Source organism: Dendropsophus ebraccatus, chromosome 5 (genome assembly GCF_027789765.1).
Source record: "Dendropsophus ebraccatus isolate aDenEbr1 chromosome 5, aDenEbr1.pat, whole genome shotgun sequence".
Taxonomy (NCBI): Eukaryota; Metazoa; Chordata; class Amphibia; order Anura; family Hylidae; genus Dendropsophus; species Dendropsophus ebraccatus.
Genome location: NC_091458.1, coordinates 40,897,449 through 40,913,355, shown reverse-complemented (window position 1 = coordinate 40,913,355; position 15,907 = coordinate 40,897,449). Strand labels below are relative to the sequence as shown.

The 15,907-nt window shown below is 41.3% G+C and overlaps 1 protein-coding gene across 5 annotated transcripts in view; it reads left to right on the top strand.

Annotated features, from left to right (window-relative positions):
- Window positions 1-3,829: 3,829 nt before the first annotated feature.
- Window positions 3,830-15,907, top strand: part of DCLK1 (doublecortin like kinase 1) — a 239,095-nt gene continuing 227,017 nt past the window's right edge. For all 5 annotated transcript variants that reach the window (XM_069969924.1, XM_069969923.1, XM_069969926.1 and 2 more), the window contains exon 1: window positions 3,830-3,986. The gene's annotated coding sequence lies outside the window, so the exon portion shown is untranslated. The remainder of the gene's footprint in view (window positions 3,987-15,907) is intronic.

The window sequence follows — 15,907 nt, the reverse complement described above, 5'->3', positions numbered from 1 at the left end:
AGAGGCAGAGAACTTGAGACAAAGTGAAAGACTTATAGGACTAGAAGTCCCAGCCCAACCCAGATACTGACAGCTAACTGGGCATGTCAGTTGTCATTCAAATCACTGTGATCGCAAACACCTAGGGCTGGTCAGCAGGTGAAGTGCAACACTGGACACTGCTACAACCAGGAGCAGCAGAGCAGAGTATAGCAAAAACATAAGCATTCTGATTGCTATGGAAGCTGAACCAAACGCACCCGAGTCCAGGTGGTCTGCTGCTAACTCTCCTATTATACGGAGCGACGGCCAGCAGACAGTCGCTATTGTTTCAGTCTTTTTCAACCTGTTGAAAAACAAGGATCAGCCAACATTGTGCATGTCGGCCAATCGTTGCCTTTTAACAGGAGCTATTACACCAAGAAATTATGGCCCGTAATGGCCAATAATTGACTAAATGTAGCTTATAATTGTCCAAATATGGCCAATAATCGCTTGGTGTAATAGGGCCTTTACTGTATCTGGAAGCTCATAGAGAGTTTAGTTATAGCAGAAGAGTCCTTGCATGGCTGCTTAATTCCCTCTTCTGCCTCGACAATTCTACCCTACAGAGTAAGAGCAGGATTTTAGAATTGATTTTGACAGTCTAGGATAATGCCTCCAAAACGGCACTGTGCTAGTGTTACCATGATCCAACTTTAGCAGTGGAAACTAGATGCAGTCACACTGGTGCAAACAAGTCATAGTTATCCTTTGGTCAACACCACCTATACCCTTTCCCTCTTCCAACCTCTTCTGGCCAGGGTCTGACTGCTAGAAAGCTGAAGAAAGAGAGAGAGAGGTTTGGCCTTTGGTTTGCAGTGATTGGTTCTAGGCTGGGAAAAAGGACTAAAACCAGGAGACCTCTCCATTAGAACACACTGTCTGACATCATGTGACTAAACTTTTATACATCCTTAACTCATAGGGGGACATTGATCAAGACCAGAGTACTGCTACTGGAGGGCTCTGGCGATCAGTGGAGGTAAAAGCAGCCGGACCCTCACCAGTCCAGTATCGTCTATACTTTGGGGCAGGGAAATAAAATTCCTGCAGCCGTCATTAAAGTCCTTTACAGCCAGTGTCAATGCTGGGAAACATTATTCCCAAGATTGTGTGATGACGGCCGTGTCTCAGTCCATGAATCTTCTTAACTATTAATAAACTTAATGTGACTGTTTGTAAAATGACTGTCTGTGAAATGTCTATTTATTGAGTGGCAATGAAATCTTTTTATTGGAGGACATTTATATTATCAACGATTCAAGTCTTTTTTTTTTTTTTTTTATCAAATCACATTGCTTGCTGGGAAGGCAGGATACACATAGTATAAATCTAAGCAACTTTTGACCCCATATGTGTCGTCTTATTTTGGATGATAAAGGAGTTTTCTCATAAACTCTGGAGGAACGTGCTCGTTTTTTTTTTTGGTGTTTTTTTTTTTTTTTAACACTGAGAGAAAGGGCAAAAACAAGGGTGGCTACTGCACATGTGTGTCCACTGCTGCCCAATGCAGAAGGTGGACAAAGAATTAGGAAAAAAAGCAGAGACCAAAGCAGAAACCATATATAGGGTGAGATTTATCAAACATGGTGTAAAGTGAAACTGGCTCAGTTGCCCCTAGCAACCAATCAGATTCCACCTTTCATTCCTCACAGACTCTTTGGAAAATGAAAGGTGGAATCTGATTGGTTGCTAGGGGCAACTGAGCCAGTTTAACTTTACACCATGTTTGATAAATCTCCCACATAGTGCGTGGGAGGGCCATCTACATTATGGAAAACTGGGCATGTTGGTCCACCGTTGGGCACTGTCATATACATACAATACAACAGAAGGGTAAGGACTAGAGATTAGTGAATCTCCAACACACTTGGGTTTGTCCTAACCCAAGATTGTGGCAATGGATTACAGGTGTCCGCAGAAGTTGGATGCAGCCCTAAGGCTGGCTGGAAAACATGATTATAGCCATAGACTCTATCCATGTTTTCCAGGACTCCCTAGGGATGCATCCAATTTCATCAGCCACTGGTGTTCGAATGGCGCACATCTGAATTTGGACGGATCTGAGCGTGCTTGAGATACGATCATCACCATAGTACGGACCAGTGTGTCTTAGTATGTCCCCAGTATATGCATCACCTGATACCACCCCAGTATGTGGTACGTTATTACATTCAATTTCTGTCATTTTAACAAAGGTCAAGATAACACGATGTACACTTTGCTAACCACAAGTCACAGATCTCTGGCCCCGTGTGTGTGTGTGTGTGTTGGGGGTTGGGGGGAGATGGTTTGCGATAGTTGAGAATAAACTGTTTCTCATCTATCTTAACCATGACTAGGTGTCTGGCTGCTATCTATGTGCAATAGTTTATGCAGCTAGGCTGATTGCATCCATATGCAATGTAATTATATAAAATCTAATTATATAAAATTATACCCTCACAAAATGACATCTGCAGTTGATATTATTTTATTTATAAATGGATAGATATAATATATATTATATATCTACAGATACTCCAGTAATGTAAGCCAGACAGATAGATAGACTGGCATAGGTAAAAAATAACTTTGTGAGAGAGAGATTAAACCTTGCTGTATACTTTGTGGATGGAATAAAGCATTGTTTTTGTGCTGCAGACAAATGCTTCTTCTGTGGATTTGTGAACCCTAGACCGAGGTCTTTATACCCCTTGCAGTCCACTTCTGGGTTTTGAATATGCTGCTTTTCTTGTGCTTTAAATAGATAGATACAGTAGATAGATGGATAGATAGATAGATAGATAGATAGATAGATAGATAGATAGATAGATAGATAGATAGGAGATAGATAGGAGAGAGATAGATAGATAGATAGGAACAGAGACAGATATGATAGATATATAGATAGAGGATAGATAGAAGATAGATAGGAGATAGATAGATAGATAGATAGATAGATAGATAGGAGATAGATTGAGTCTATCCACCTATCTGTACCTGTATATTGGTATTAAAAGAACTTTATATACTGTATCTGCCTGCCAGTATAACTATGCAACCTCTATCTGTTCTATCTATGGCATAGCTATCTATCTATCTATCTATCTATCTCCTATCTATCTATCTATCTATCTATCTATCTCCTATCTATCTATCTATCTATCTATCTATCTATCTATCTATCTCCTATCTATCTATCTATCTATCTATCTATCTATCTCTCTCTATCTATCTAATCTATCTATCTCCTATCTATCTATCTCCTATCTATCTATCTATCTATCTATCTATCTATCTATCTATCTATCTCCTATCTATCTATCTATCTATCTCCTATCTATCTATCTATCTATCTATCTATCTATCTCTCTCTATCTATCTAATCTATCTATCTCCTATCTATCTATCTCCTATCTATCTATCTATCTATCTATCTATCTATCTCCTATCTATCTATCTATCTATCTATCTCCTATCTATCTATCTATCTATCTATCTATCTATCTATCCATCCATCTCCCTGTACATTGCATATTACATGTAAAATTACATTACTGAGAGCTTTCTCCCATGGTCAGAGCCTTTCCCTCAGTGCTCTCTTCCCAGGCTGTAAAGTTGCTGTCCTGTGCAGGTTGGTGCCCTGACAATTCCCTGTGGGCACAGGCAGAGCACATATGTGTTGGGGAAGGGTGGGCAGCAGGCTGGGTAGATGGCGGCTGCTGCTGGTGTGAGGAGGAGAGCAGCATCCCAATGAGGGCCGGGCTAATGCAAATCACTGCAATAGCAGCAGAAGGAAAGCAGCTGCAGCCCAGACTCAGCACATCAGCAGTCAGGGAGTCAGTCAGGGGCCAGCAGATCCATAACAAAGACAGGCAGCCTGTGCCGGCACAATACCCTGCTCACCCTCACCCGGAGCCCGCACCGCCCGTGCCCGTCCCCCACCCAGCAGCAGCAGCCGCACAGGGGCAATACAGCAGAAGGTAAGTCCCTGCCACCCACCCCATTCATATAGGTAATGCCAGGAGAGGGATGAGTGTCCTGTGCCCTCCAGCAGGCTGGTGAGAGGTGGGCACAGACTGCTCTGCTTCATCTCATCACGTTTCATTACATTCAGTCATTGAGCTGCTCTGCATTTCTGCCAGGCTGGCTATTATTGCTGCATAGACCTGTATATACCAGGAGCCCAGGCAGAGCACTAATATGGCTGTGTGTGGATCTATCTCATATACTTTCTATATATTACCATATACTAAATATACCTAGAGAATGCAGCTTCAGCCCAGACATTGTATGCAGAATTGCTCCCTATGTATGTATGTATGTATGTATGTATGTCTGTCTATATATGTCCATCATCTAGCATACTGCTGGCCTCTGCATAGGTGCTGCCTATACATTGCAAAAGAGTGACAATGCATGGAAGGTGCAGCCTATGCATCCTATACAGAATTGCAAAAGCAACTCACTATGTATCTCTATCTATCTATCTATCTATCTATCTATCTATCTATCTATCTATCTATCTATCTATATCTCATATCTATCTATCTATCTATCTATCTATCTATCTATCTCTATTATCTATCTATCTCCTATCTATCTATCTATCTATCTATCTATCTATCTATCTATCTATCTATCTATCTATCTATCTATCTCCTATCTATCTATCTATCTATCTATCCATTATCTATCTATCTATCTATCTATCTATCTATCTATCTATCTCCTATCTATCTATCTCCTATCTATCTATCTCCTATCTATCTATCTATCTATCTCCTATCTATCTCCTATCTATCTATCTCCTATCTATCTATCTCCTATCTATCTATCTATCTATCTATCTATCTATCTATCTATCTCCTATCTATCTATCTCCTATCTATCTATCTATCTATCTATCTATCTATCTATCTATCTCCTATCTATCTATCTATCTATCTATCTATCTATCTATCTATCTATCTATCATATGCCATCTTGCATAGGGATGGCCTCTGCATAGGTGCTGTCTGTACCTTGCAAAAGAGTGACAATGTATACAAGGTTCAGTCTATGCATCCTATACAGAATTGCCCAAGCGACTGACTATATATGTCTATTATCTATCATATGCCATCTAGTATAGGGTTGGCCTCTGCATATTCTCTCTCTACCTTGTAAAAGTCTGTGCAGTCTATAAAAAATTATACAGGAATCACACTTTATATGCCGGTTTATCATCTAGAATAGCATATCCTCTGCATTGGGTACTATGTTTAGCTTGCAAAAGAGTGACATTGCATAGAGGCTCATCCTATGCACATGCCGCACACTATATCTGTCTGTCTATCATAGGGATGGCCTCTGCATACATACTGTCTATACCTCCTAAGAATGACACTGCATAGCAGGTTCATATCATGCACTAGGATTACACTGCAGATATGTAATAACATACATATATCTATATATATGTGTCTATACACACCATAGGGATGGCCTGATTTATTGCTCTTCATTGTCACTGACAGATGCACTCTATATACCTCCCTGCACAGTGACAATGCATAGAAGATGCAGGTTCATCCCATACCCCCCTCCTCCCCATGAGGTAATTGGCTGGGATGCTTTAGTAATTGTGGATAGATAGACAGGAAAGACAATAGTTGTACTGACTGGTAACGTCATATACAGCTTCATACTGCTAAACTTATGTACCTGGTCCATCTATAGTCTGCATTTCTACAAATTTACATTTTGGGAACAGAAGAGCTGGAATTCCAGAGGGGACCAGGACTGGAGTTTTGGCACATAGGGGGTTAATTATTCTTGCTGCATTAAAGATTGCGAATAGAAGAATACTGATTAGACAAAGAAATACAGTTCTGCCAGGCGTCCTAAGAAACGCTTCAAGTGGCATTCAATCATCATGAGTCGGGCGAGGGCTGAGCTCACCATCTTATTTCTCTGCATCCAACAAGGAGCCCTGTGCATGAGCCTCATTGATTCATAAGACATCAGTGCATCTAAATGCCACATGGCTTCAAGTATTCATGCCCTGGATTGCAGTAGGTGAAGTGGCGGGTGGAAAGACATGGTACTTGGGCAGAAGGGAGTTTTCAGTCTCTGCACTTTACAAGGTGGAGGGGTAGATGAGAAGAAGTCATGTGTCTCAGGAGCCCTGCATTGTGTGATTGAGGAGGATTTCATCTCTGGCATAGTCACCAAGCTTCTGAGCTAACATACTGCATGGTCAGCATATTGTATAAGGGAAGAATGGGGAGGCGCTGCACCCTGGATACATTAGAATCTACTCAGACTCATAGGTTACAGTGTCTATTACCATGTATTGCTCCCAGAGGATACAATATTAACCTGCGACCATATATTTTCAAGGGGATGCTCTCAGCTATTCATAGTCTATGATATGTTTATAGTCAGGATTGGAATATTATACAACATTGATGCTGTTATTTCCCATAGACTTTTGCACGGTTACATTAGAAGTTGAAAGTTAATTAGAATGTAGAATCTATTGATATCTGTGTGTTCTCTATTGGAAATCAATCAGAAGGGTGAGATACATGTCACTATTATTGTTCTAAATGGAAAATCCAGTCTGTACGTCTATCCCTTTAGATCTGAGGTGCACGGGGAGAGTTTGTGGAATGTAAAATATTTTTTTTTATTTGGATGAAGGAGGGGTGTTTTCTGAAATTTTCTTTCTGTCTGCAGTGCTCGCTATCCAGGGCTACGGTATTGTAATGGTCTAGTCTGATTAAATGAACTAGAAAAATGATCTGGCATCTGGTCCTTGGAGTCAGTGAGCAGACAATTCATGGCTCCCAGGCCTGTGTGTGGAGAAGACTGCGCTCCTGGTAGACGGCTTCTCTTATTATTCATGTGGCTAGATGTGGTTGTCATTTAGTATTCTTTTGCAGTTTAGGTCACATCAAAGTCTGAGGGTTGTCTGTTTGGAATATGGAAGACATGTTATATGCATAGACACATATAAGATTACATAGGGAATCAGGTGGCCCTATAGATAGAGTCAGTTTGTTCACACCATTGACTTATTTCCTCTGCAGCACAATCACTGGACCTGTCCTTACTCCCATTTGTAAGTCAGCACTGCCATTGGGATACTAACCTGAACTGATGCCCATCATAACAGTAGCCTTGGCTACCTACATGGTCAGTGTCGGACTGGCCCACCAGAGGAACGTAGGATCCTCTGATGGGTCCCAAACTTTGGAGCCTGCACCGACACTGACTGACAAGTCATTTCTCACTGGTTCTCCATTGGTGGGCCCCCAGGATAATTCCCTCTGGTGGGCCCCAGATACCCCAGTCAGACACTACATAGTACATCAGTGCAGTATATGAAAGGCAGATGGCTTTATAAAGATAGAATAACAATACAACATTGGGATCACGTCTTCATGGATACCATTATGTACATGTACAAGACATATCCAGCCAGCCACACCTGTGGTTTATTCGTAATATATATTCATGAGACATCCCCATGTAAAGCCCTTTGGTAGTCTGTTCACCCAGGTGCCCATATAAGCTCTCTACAGACTCTGAATGGTGTATTGTTTTACTTTCCAAATTTGCATTCTTCTCGATCTGCCTCTAGTAGTTTCTGATATCTATAGTGTTAACATTAGTCATGAAGATGAATACTCCATAGACATTTGGGAATGCATTGGGCAAACTAAATGTAAATGTATCTTTTACTTTCTAAAGTATGATATGAGATGTGGCACCTATGGTCCAAATCTGGGGTGATTTTCTTGGAATTTTTATGTTTTTTTAAATTGATGGCCTATCTTTAGGATATGAAGAAAACAGAAAATATGGTCAGCTCCCAATGATCACCATGCTTTTATTTGATCACGTGGAAAATGTAGAGCACGGGGGATGAAACCCCTGGATGCCGGGGTGTCAAGAGAAAGAAGAAATGGATTCCTCCAGCTCATATAAAATTCCACTTTATTGCATCAAACGTCTAAAATAGTAGCCTACTAAAATACGTCTAAAATACGTCAAACGTCTAAAATAGTAGGCTACTATTTTAGACGTTTGATGCAATAAAGTGGAATTTTATATGAGCTGGAGGAATCCATTTCTTCTTTATCTTTAGGATAGCCCACCAATATCTGATTGGTTCAGCACCCACACCTATCATCTGCTTGAAACTTCAATGAGATATGAGCTGCAGTAACCCAGCACGACCACTATACGATATACAGCGCTGTCTCTGCATGTGGGCATCTCTGGCAAAGGCAGACGGGCCAGGTGTCTGACCCCCCACTGTTCAGATATTGATGAGCTATCATGAGGATAAGCCATCCATAACATACTCTTTACAATATGATACTCCATATGAAAGCTGTTGTCATGCTTTAGTGTTCCACCTGCTGTATAGTTACACAGTGAATTGCTATCAACATCATCTTATATCATTCTATTTGTATTAGTCCAAAGGAGGGCAAACGATGACCCTGTAAGGTTGTTGACAATTGGACTTTGTTATACGACTTTCTGACTAATTGTCAATGAGACTGAATTCCCCAATTAATTATCCGTATCCTCATCCCTTTCTGTATATCTAGAGATTACATTTCCTAAAGGAATTGCATGAAAAAAATTGTAAAATCCAAGAAACCCACTAGAGCTAAAGCAGAGAGTCTCAAAACCCAATGATGAAATATAGACCTACTCCCATAGAAGATTCTGGGAGGAGTAAGGGAATATTGTTAAAAGAGTTGTCCTATATGGACAATCCATATCCATAGGCCTAACTACTATGATACAAGGGGGTCCCTATCAATTTTGTACCATAATGGAGAGTTACTGTGTAAGCCCCTGCTCTGGCATTCCCAGCATGCTCATGCATTACATTCTGGGCCATTCGTGTCAACTGCTTTAGTATGTAATACTTCAGAAGTCATCCACAGTCATTATAGCAGCCAATTGGCTATGAGCTACACTGCTGGTGTAGTGTGTTATACTAATGGAATAGCACGCCATGCTTACTGGGCTAATTAAAGAGACACACTGCCCACAGCAGTTCTAGTACAGCACTGAATACAGAACTGTATGCATCACAGCTCACTTTACATTTTCAGGGCTGGGTGAGAGAACAGATGTACCAAGCAATGATGCACACAGTGTAGTGAGCAGCATAAAGAATAAGGCCATGTTCACACAACGTATGTTTTGCATAAATCATGTTCGTTGTTTCAATTTGCAACAACAGCCGTGAGTTATACAAAACATACGTTCTATTTGAATGAATGGAATCCCGACCAGAGCATATACACATGGGGGAGATTTATTAAACATGGTGTACAGTGAAACTGGCTCAGTTGCCCCTAGCAACCAATCACATTCCACCTTTCATTTTCCAAAGAGTCTGTGAGGAATGAAAGGTGGAATCTGATTGGTTGCTAGGGGCAACTGAGCCAGTTTCACTTTACACCATGTTTAATAAATCTCCTTAATAGTATACACTTTGGCCATTCCATCCGGCCACACAAAAAACCTGACATGTCAGTTCACACAATGGAGCGTTCAACATAAATGAAGATCATCCAGCCGATACTACAGATGATCTTCTCTGACACCGGCCGTTCTGTGACCTGGCCGGATCACAGCCACTGGCTATCTGTACTTCTAAGGCCTCATTCACATGTTTATTGATTTTTCTGGTCCACAAAACCTCAGTATTTTTTCTTTGTGATCCGTTGAAAATCAGCCATAGTTGCATCTGTTTCCGCATCCGTAAAATGTTAAACTGGTTAAAAAAAAAAAGGGACTAGTTTAGATTTGATCCACGTTGTTCATGGACGCAAAAAAACATGGATCCCATAGTCCTCTATTTTTTACCTTTTAAAAGTAGTTTAATTATTTTCATAAATAATATGAATATAAATAATATGAATTTACATAAATAATATGAACTATGGATCCCATAGTCCTCTATTGGTTATCAGTACCACAATCGCACTAGCACATGTCCCATTTTTTTACAGAATGAATTGCGAATCAAAATTAAAACAAAAATCAATGTGCACTAAGTTAAATTGTGACTGCAGATCCGCAATTATAGACAACTGTGGGGAATGTGTGAATGCAGCCTAATTAGCTTGTGCACTATTAGAACAATTTAGAGCCACTGTGATAATGTTGTTGCTACATCTGTATGGCCAGTTGATCACAAGGGATTAAAATAGCTAAACCTACAGCTATATCTGGGCGGGCAGCTGCACTTTTGAGTCTTATACAAATTATGCATGTGGGAAAGGCACTGAATGTAGTCACTATTAGACTACTCTAGGCCTATAAAGTCAGTGGGCCTGTTGGGAACACATTGTGGTGTATATTGGCAAACCTGTTTTGATGGATTGCCTGTGTATACTGGAAGCCTATGGAGTCATTGTGATGTAAATGGGGCCAGAGCCAGATGACCAGTGTGAGATGAAATAGGAGAACCTAAAGAAAATCCAAACTCCTGAAGAACATACAACCTAAATTCTAAAGTAAAGTCATTATGTGATATTACCTATTGTTTTATAAACTTATTTATGGTATAATAACACCTAGTACCTTTGATAAAATCTCCCTCCATTACCCCAACACTGGTATACCGGTATACTGCTGTTGTTTACCAGCTTGGCCGGGAGGTTGCTGCTCAGTTCCATTGAAGTAAATGTGGTTTGCAATTAAGCTCCATTTACTTCAATGGAACTAAGTTCCAAATCCCACCCAATCTGGAGACAAGAAAAAGGAAAAAGTGGCCATGTTTTTGTAGCACTGGATAACCCCTTTAAAAGGGGTTATCCAGCGCTACAAAAACATGGCCACTTTCCCCCTACTGTTGTCTCCAGATTGGGTGTGGTTTTGAAACTCAGTTCCATTAAAGTAAATGGAGCTTAATTGCAAACCGCACCTGAACTGGAGACAACAGTAGGGGGAAAAGTGACCATGTTTTTGTAGCGCTGGATAACCCCTTTAAGGCCCATTCAATGGCCTTGCAGTACAAAGGTTTGGGGTTTGAATTTCACAGCTTTATATAGACACTGTTGTTTCAACAAAATTTGGATAGTATATGGGAGTCTAAGAAACTTTGTTTTATATTTTGTCAGACAAAATGCTTCCTTTTCCTGTTACCAAGCATCTTCCCTATCCCTCCTCCTGCCGAGCTGTCATCCACTGTTTACTGGTTTCCCCTGTACCTCCTTGAAGTAGCAGTCACAAAAAAGGTTCAGCTGATCCCAGAGGGGACAACCTTCTGTGATGGGTCCATTTATTATCATGAATAACTTGAATTGATTATATGACCAAGAGTTATGATGAAAGAAAGTTTTATAATATGATGAAAGGAGGAGAGCAGGGGGCCAATGTACTGCTCTTGCCCAATGGACGTCCATTGACACTCCTTATCCTTGAAAACCTGTACCTCGGCCCATAGAGCCGGATGAAGGAAGAGTAAAGTGGGTCTTGTTTTCCATACTCTATCTTACTAGAACCCTTATGCCCAATTAAACTGATGTTCCTAACTATTATCCAGGCATTGGTTACTGAACTGAATGTTCACACAACGTATTTTTTCAATAAACAACAGCCGTTAGTTGCAGTTTCTACTGACATTGTGTTCTATGGAATCCCACCTGGATTGTGTACTCACAGCCGGGATTCCATGCGACCGCATTCAAAACTGACATGCCAATTTTGTGTGGCCTCTATTCATTGAATAGCCGGGGCACGAAGTTGACAGTAAAGACAATGTAAAGTGCGGCTCTGGCCTCACTTTACATTGTCTGCAATGGTTAACTGTAATGTGGGCACGCCCAAACATGCCCGCATTCCAACTGAAAAGAAATGAAGTTCATCCAGCCGGTATTACAGTACCGGCCAGGATGAACTTCACAGATTGCGGACGTTCTGTGACACGGCCGTGTCACAGAACGTCCGCTGTCTAATAGCATGTAAAATTCATAAAGGTATATATAGGATTGTAATACATTGTGTATTGACTATGGAGTGTTATACATAGTGTGTGTGGATGTGTGTGGATGTATTGTATGCCTGTCATATCTTTAGTTATATGCTGTTTTAGGGCAAGCCTTCTATCTATCACTCCTTGACTTATAAAATGTTTTTCCTTTTAATAGACCAAAACCTCAGTTTATAAAATATGTATCATTCATATATAAATACATTGCGAAAATAAACTCCGCCAAATTCCAAAGAATAAGAGGCCCAATGCATTTATTACTGTGACATACAGTATTATTTATAGAGCTAATATGAGGCAAGGTCCAGACAAGATTCCTCAGAATATTTATAGCGACTTGGAAAAATTTAATTTTCCGCACTGGGGATCTGGCCATGTATGAAAAGGACGGGATTGTTCTGTCTATAAAGCAGGACCAGCGGGGAGTTCTTGCATGGCTTTATGAAGCTTGTTGTACAGCAGTATATACTGATATACCTATGGCTATGGATAAATGGCCAAACCTGTGCAGCTGCACATTTGTTCCTACCCCTGCAAATGCCATTAATATACATTGCTGTACCCAAAGAAAGAGCTGTAACAGCACCCACAGATACCGACAACAGGTGGCACGGGGACCTGGGTCTTAATTTAATGGTCCTATAGGTATTTCCCTGTGTGTAAATAATTATAACAATAAGTCAGGCAGAATTCCGCGTCGGGACTTTCCACCGCGGAATCCCGTCTGCCATATTGTGCCATAGCCTGTCTATGGGAGAGCTGCGCACCTCCGCTGCCGCCACTCTCTTCTTGAGGAGTTGACATGTCAAATCTCTAAGCAAAGAGCGACGGCAGTGGAGGCACGCAAGCTCTCCAATAGACAGGCTATGGCACACTGAGGCAGACAGGATTGAGCGGGGGAAAGTTCCGACGCGGAATTCTGCCTGATTTACTCGGTGTGAACATACCCGTATTGCAGTTCAGCTTCATTAAAGTGAATGAAGCTCAGTTTTAATACCACACAACCTAGGGACAGATGAGATGCTTTTTCTGGAAGAAAGCAGTTCTGTTTTTATAATCCTGGACAACCCCTTTAATAATAATAATAATAATAATAATTATAATAATTATCTTGTACTGTATACGGCCAATTTAGGACTCAAACTATCAATCCCTATGAACTGTTTGCAAAGTATCATGTTTTTTTAGGGTATCTATTCTGCCACGTAATGCAGTGTGGAAGTAGCCTAAGGGTACTATTACACGGAACGATAATCGGCCAAATGGGCCCGATTCGGCCGATTATCGCTCCATGTAATAAATACAACGATCAGCCGATGACAATGATTATCAGCTGATCGTTGATATAGGTTTAGACCTACTTTCGTCGGGCGCCGTGCGCGCACCGCTACGTGTAATTGCAGTGCGCGGCTGGCGACTGACGATATACATTACCTATCCACATTCCAGGGCTGCTGCTGCGGTCTTCTTCTCCCCAGGTCCTGTGCGCTCTAGCTTCAGAGTGGCCTGTCAGCTGACAGGCCGCCCGGCCTGTGATTGGCTGAGTGGCCTGTCAGCTGACAGGCACTCTGAAGCTAGAGAGCGCGGGACCCGTGAAGAAGAAGACCGCAGCAGCATCCTTGGAACGTGGATAGGTATTGTATATAGTTAAGCAAGGGCTGCAAGGACATCGGTAACTATGTCCCTGCAGCCCTTGTTCAACGATTATCGGGCCGTGTAATAGGTCCAGTAAACGAGCGACGATCTAGCAGATCGCTGCTCGTTTACAGGTATTATCGGGCCCCCATCGACCCGTGTAATACCACCTTAAGGCTGTGTTCACACTATGTTTTTGCAATCCATTTTTTTCATCGATTTTTGCAAAAATCAGATGCATTTGTGTGCATCAGTTTTTCTATTATAAAAAAACAGATCAAAACTCATCAATTTTTTTTAATGTACACAAAAACGTAGCTAACCTTATTTTTATGTACGTTAAAAAAACGGGTGTGCTTTTGTCTGTTTTTTTTTTATTATGGAAGTTAATGGAAAAAAGGATCAAAAAGGATGCACACGAATACATTCGTTTTTCCATCCACTTTTTTTTCCTAATTTTTTTTGCAAAAATGGATGAGAAAAACAGATTGCAAACGTAGCGTGAACCCAGCCTAAGCTGTATATACACTCTAGGCCCAGTTCACACTTACTTCAACTAAGGACAGAAAAAACCCTTTCCCCCCCCCCCGTGACCTCACATACCCCTGATACCAATCCTATCTATTGTAGAAACTGTATGGACTTCAACCAAAAATCTAAACACAACATTTCATGTGAAGGGCGTTGTTTGCGTATTGCCGGCAGTAAATCATACAGCAGTAACATTTTTAGTAAGTCATGTACATACTGTGGGCTTTATTGCTCATATTATAAGGTTGGCTGATCATGTGATGGGCGTATAATTTTTTTTCGTCCTCATGAACACGGTATTCCCAATGTTACAAGGAAGTTTCTTTCAGCGCTTCTCTTATTGAGAAGGAATTCTCATGCAGACACCATAAAGGATACCATGGGGCTCCAATATATATCTATAATGTACCATCATGCACTGAGGATTTAGCAATAGCATAGGCAAAGGGTATGCTCAGTCTTTGTAAGACATAATTGTGTACAGCTTGACAGCTGAATGGCTGCGGAATGACAGAGGAACATCCTTGTGCAGCCACATATTGCACACAGACTGAGCAGATCCTTGGTTTTGTGTGATGAGACTTTGCCGTCATGTTCTGACATAGGTATCTGCCCTGTAATATGTAGCAGGTTGGCGTGTGTAATACTGATCTACATCTCTTTGTACAGTTCTATCTGTTTAAAAATAACTTGCAAATTATTTGAAGAGGTTTTTAAATAATATTTGAATACAACATCATTGTATAGAGAAAAGTTTTGTAAATGTTGAAAATATGTTGTGTAACAGTTCCTCCTTTGAGGGCACTATTACTTCTTCTCATAGAAATTAAAGGGGCTGTCTTTGGCATAATAATGGTGATCCTTCTCTGCTGCAATCAGATAAAGAGTTCAGTTGTCCACCGTTCATATAAAATTCCAAAATTTCATTGAAGTCTTCTTAAAACATAATCAGAATGTAAAAGCACGCCAACGCGTTTCGGGACGCATCCCCTTAATCATGGCAGATCTGCACCAGGAAGCACTGATTAAAGGAGAACTCCGGACTGGGGTGATTTTTGGCAGAGTGCTGGGGTGGGAGGGGACAAAAGCAGTAACATGCTCTCACCTCCCCCGCTCCAGTGCTGGTGCCAGTATTCCGCAGATCCGGTCCCCTGGACACCTCTGGGTCCGAGTGGGGACGTGACACGTTAGGCCTGCTCAGCCAGTCAGCAGGACCCTGCTATGGCTGAGCAGAGCTGGCACGTCCAACCCGAGGTCCCCATTCATACCCAGAAGCGGCTGCGGGATACTGGCACCAGTGCTGGAGCCTGGGAGGCGAGAGCATATTACGTCTTTCATCCTCCCCCTCCCCAGCACTCTGCCAAAAATCTCACCAGCCCGAAGCTCTCCTTTAATGAGGACTAAACACTATTTCAACACAAGGCCACTTTCTTCCAGAAACAGCACGACTCTTGTCCTCAGTTTGGGTGTGGTCTTGCATTTAAGTGAATGGAGAGAATGAGAAGAAGCTGAACACATTGAAGGGAACCCCAGGGGCTCAATAATAGAAGTCACAGCACTAGAATCCCCTTGTTACCACACTGAAGTGTTATCTTATAAAATGACAGGTAGACTTTGGCAACATATTTCTATCCACTGACAATAGAGCGTGATTGTGTATATATCAGGATTCTTAGAAATTACTGTCTATTATTTTCTTCCCTCTGCAAGAAGAAGCGTTTC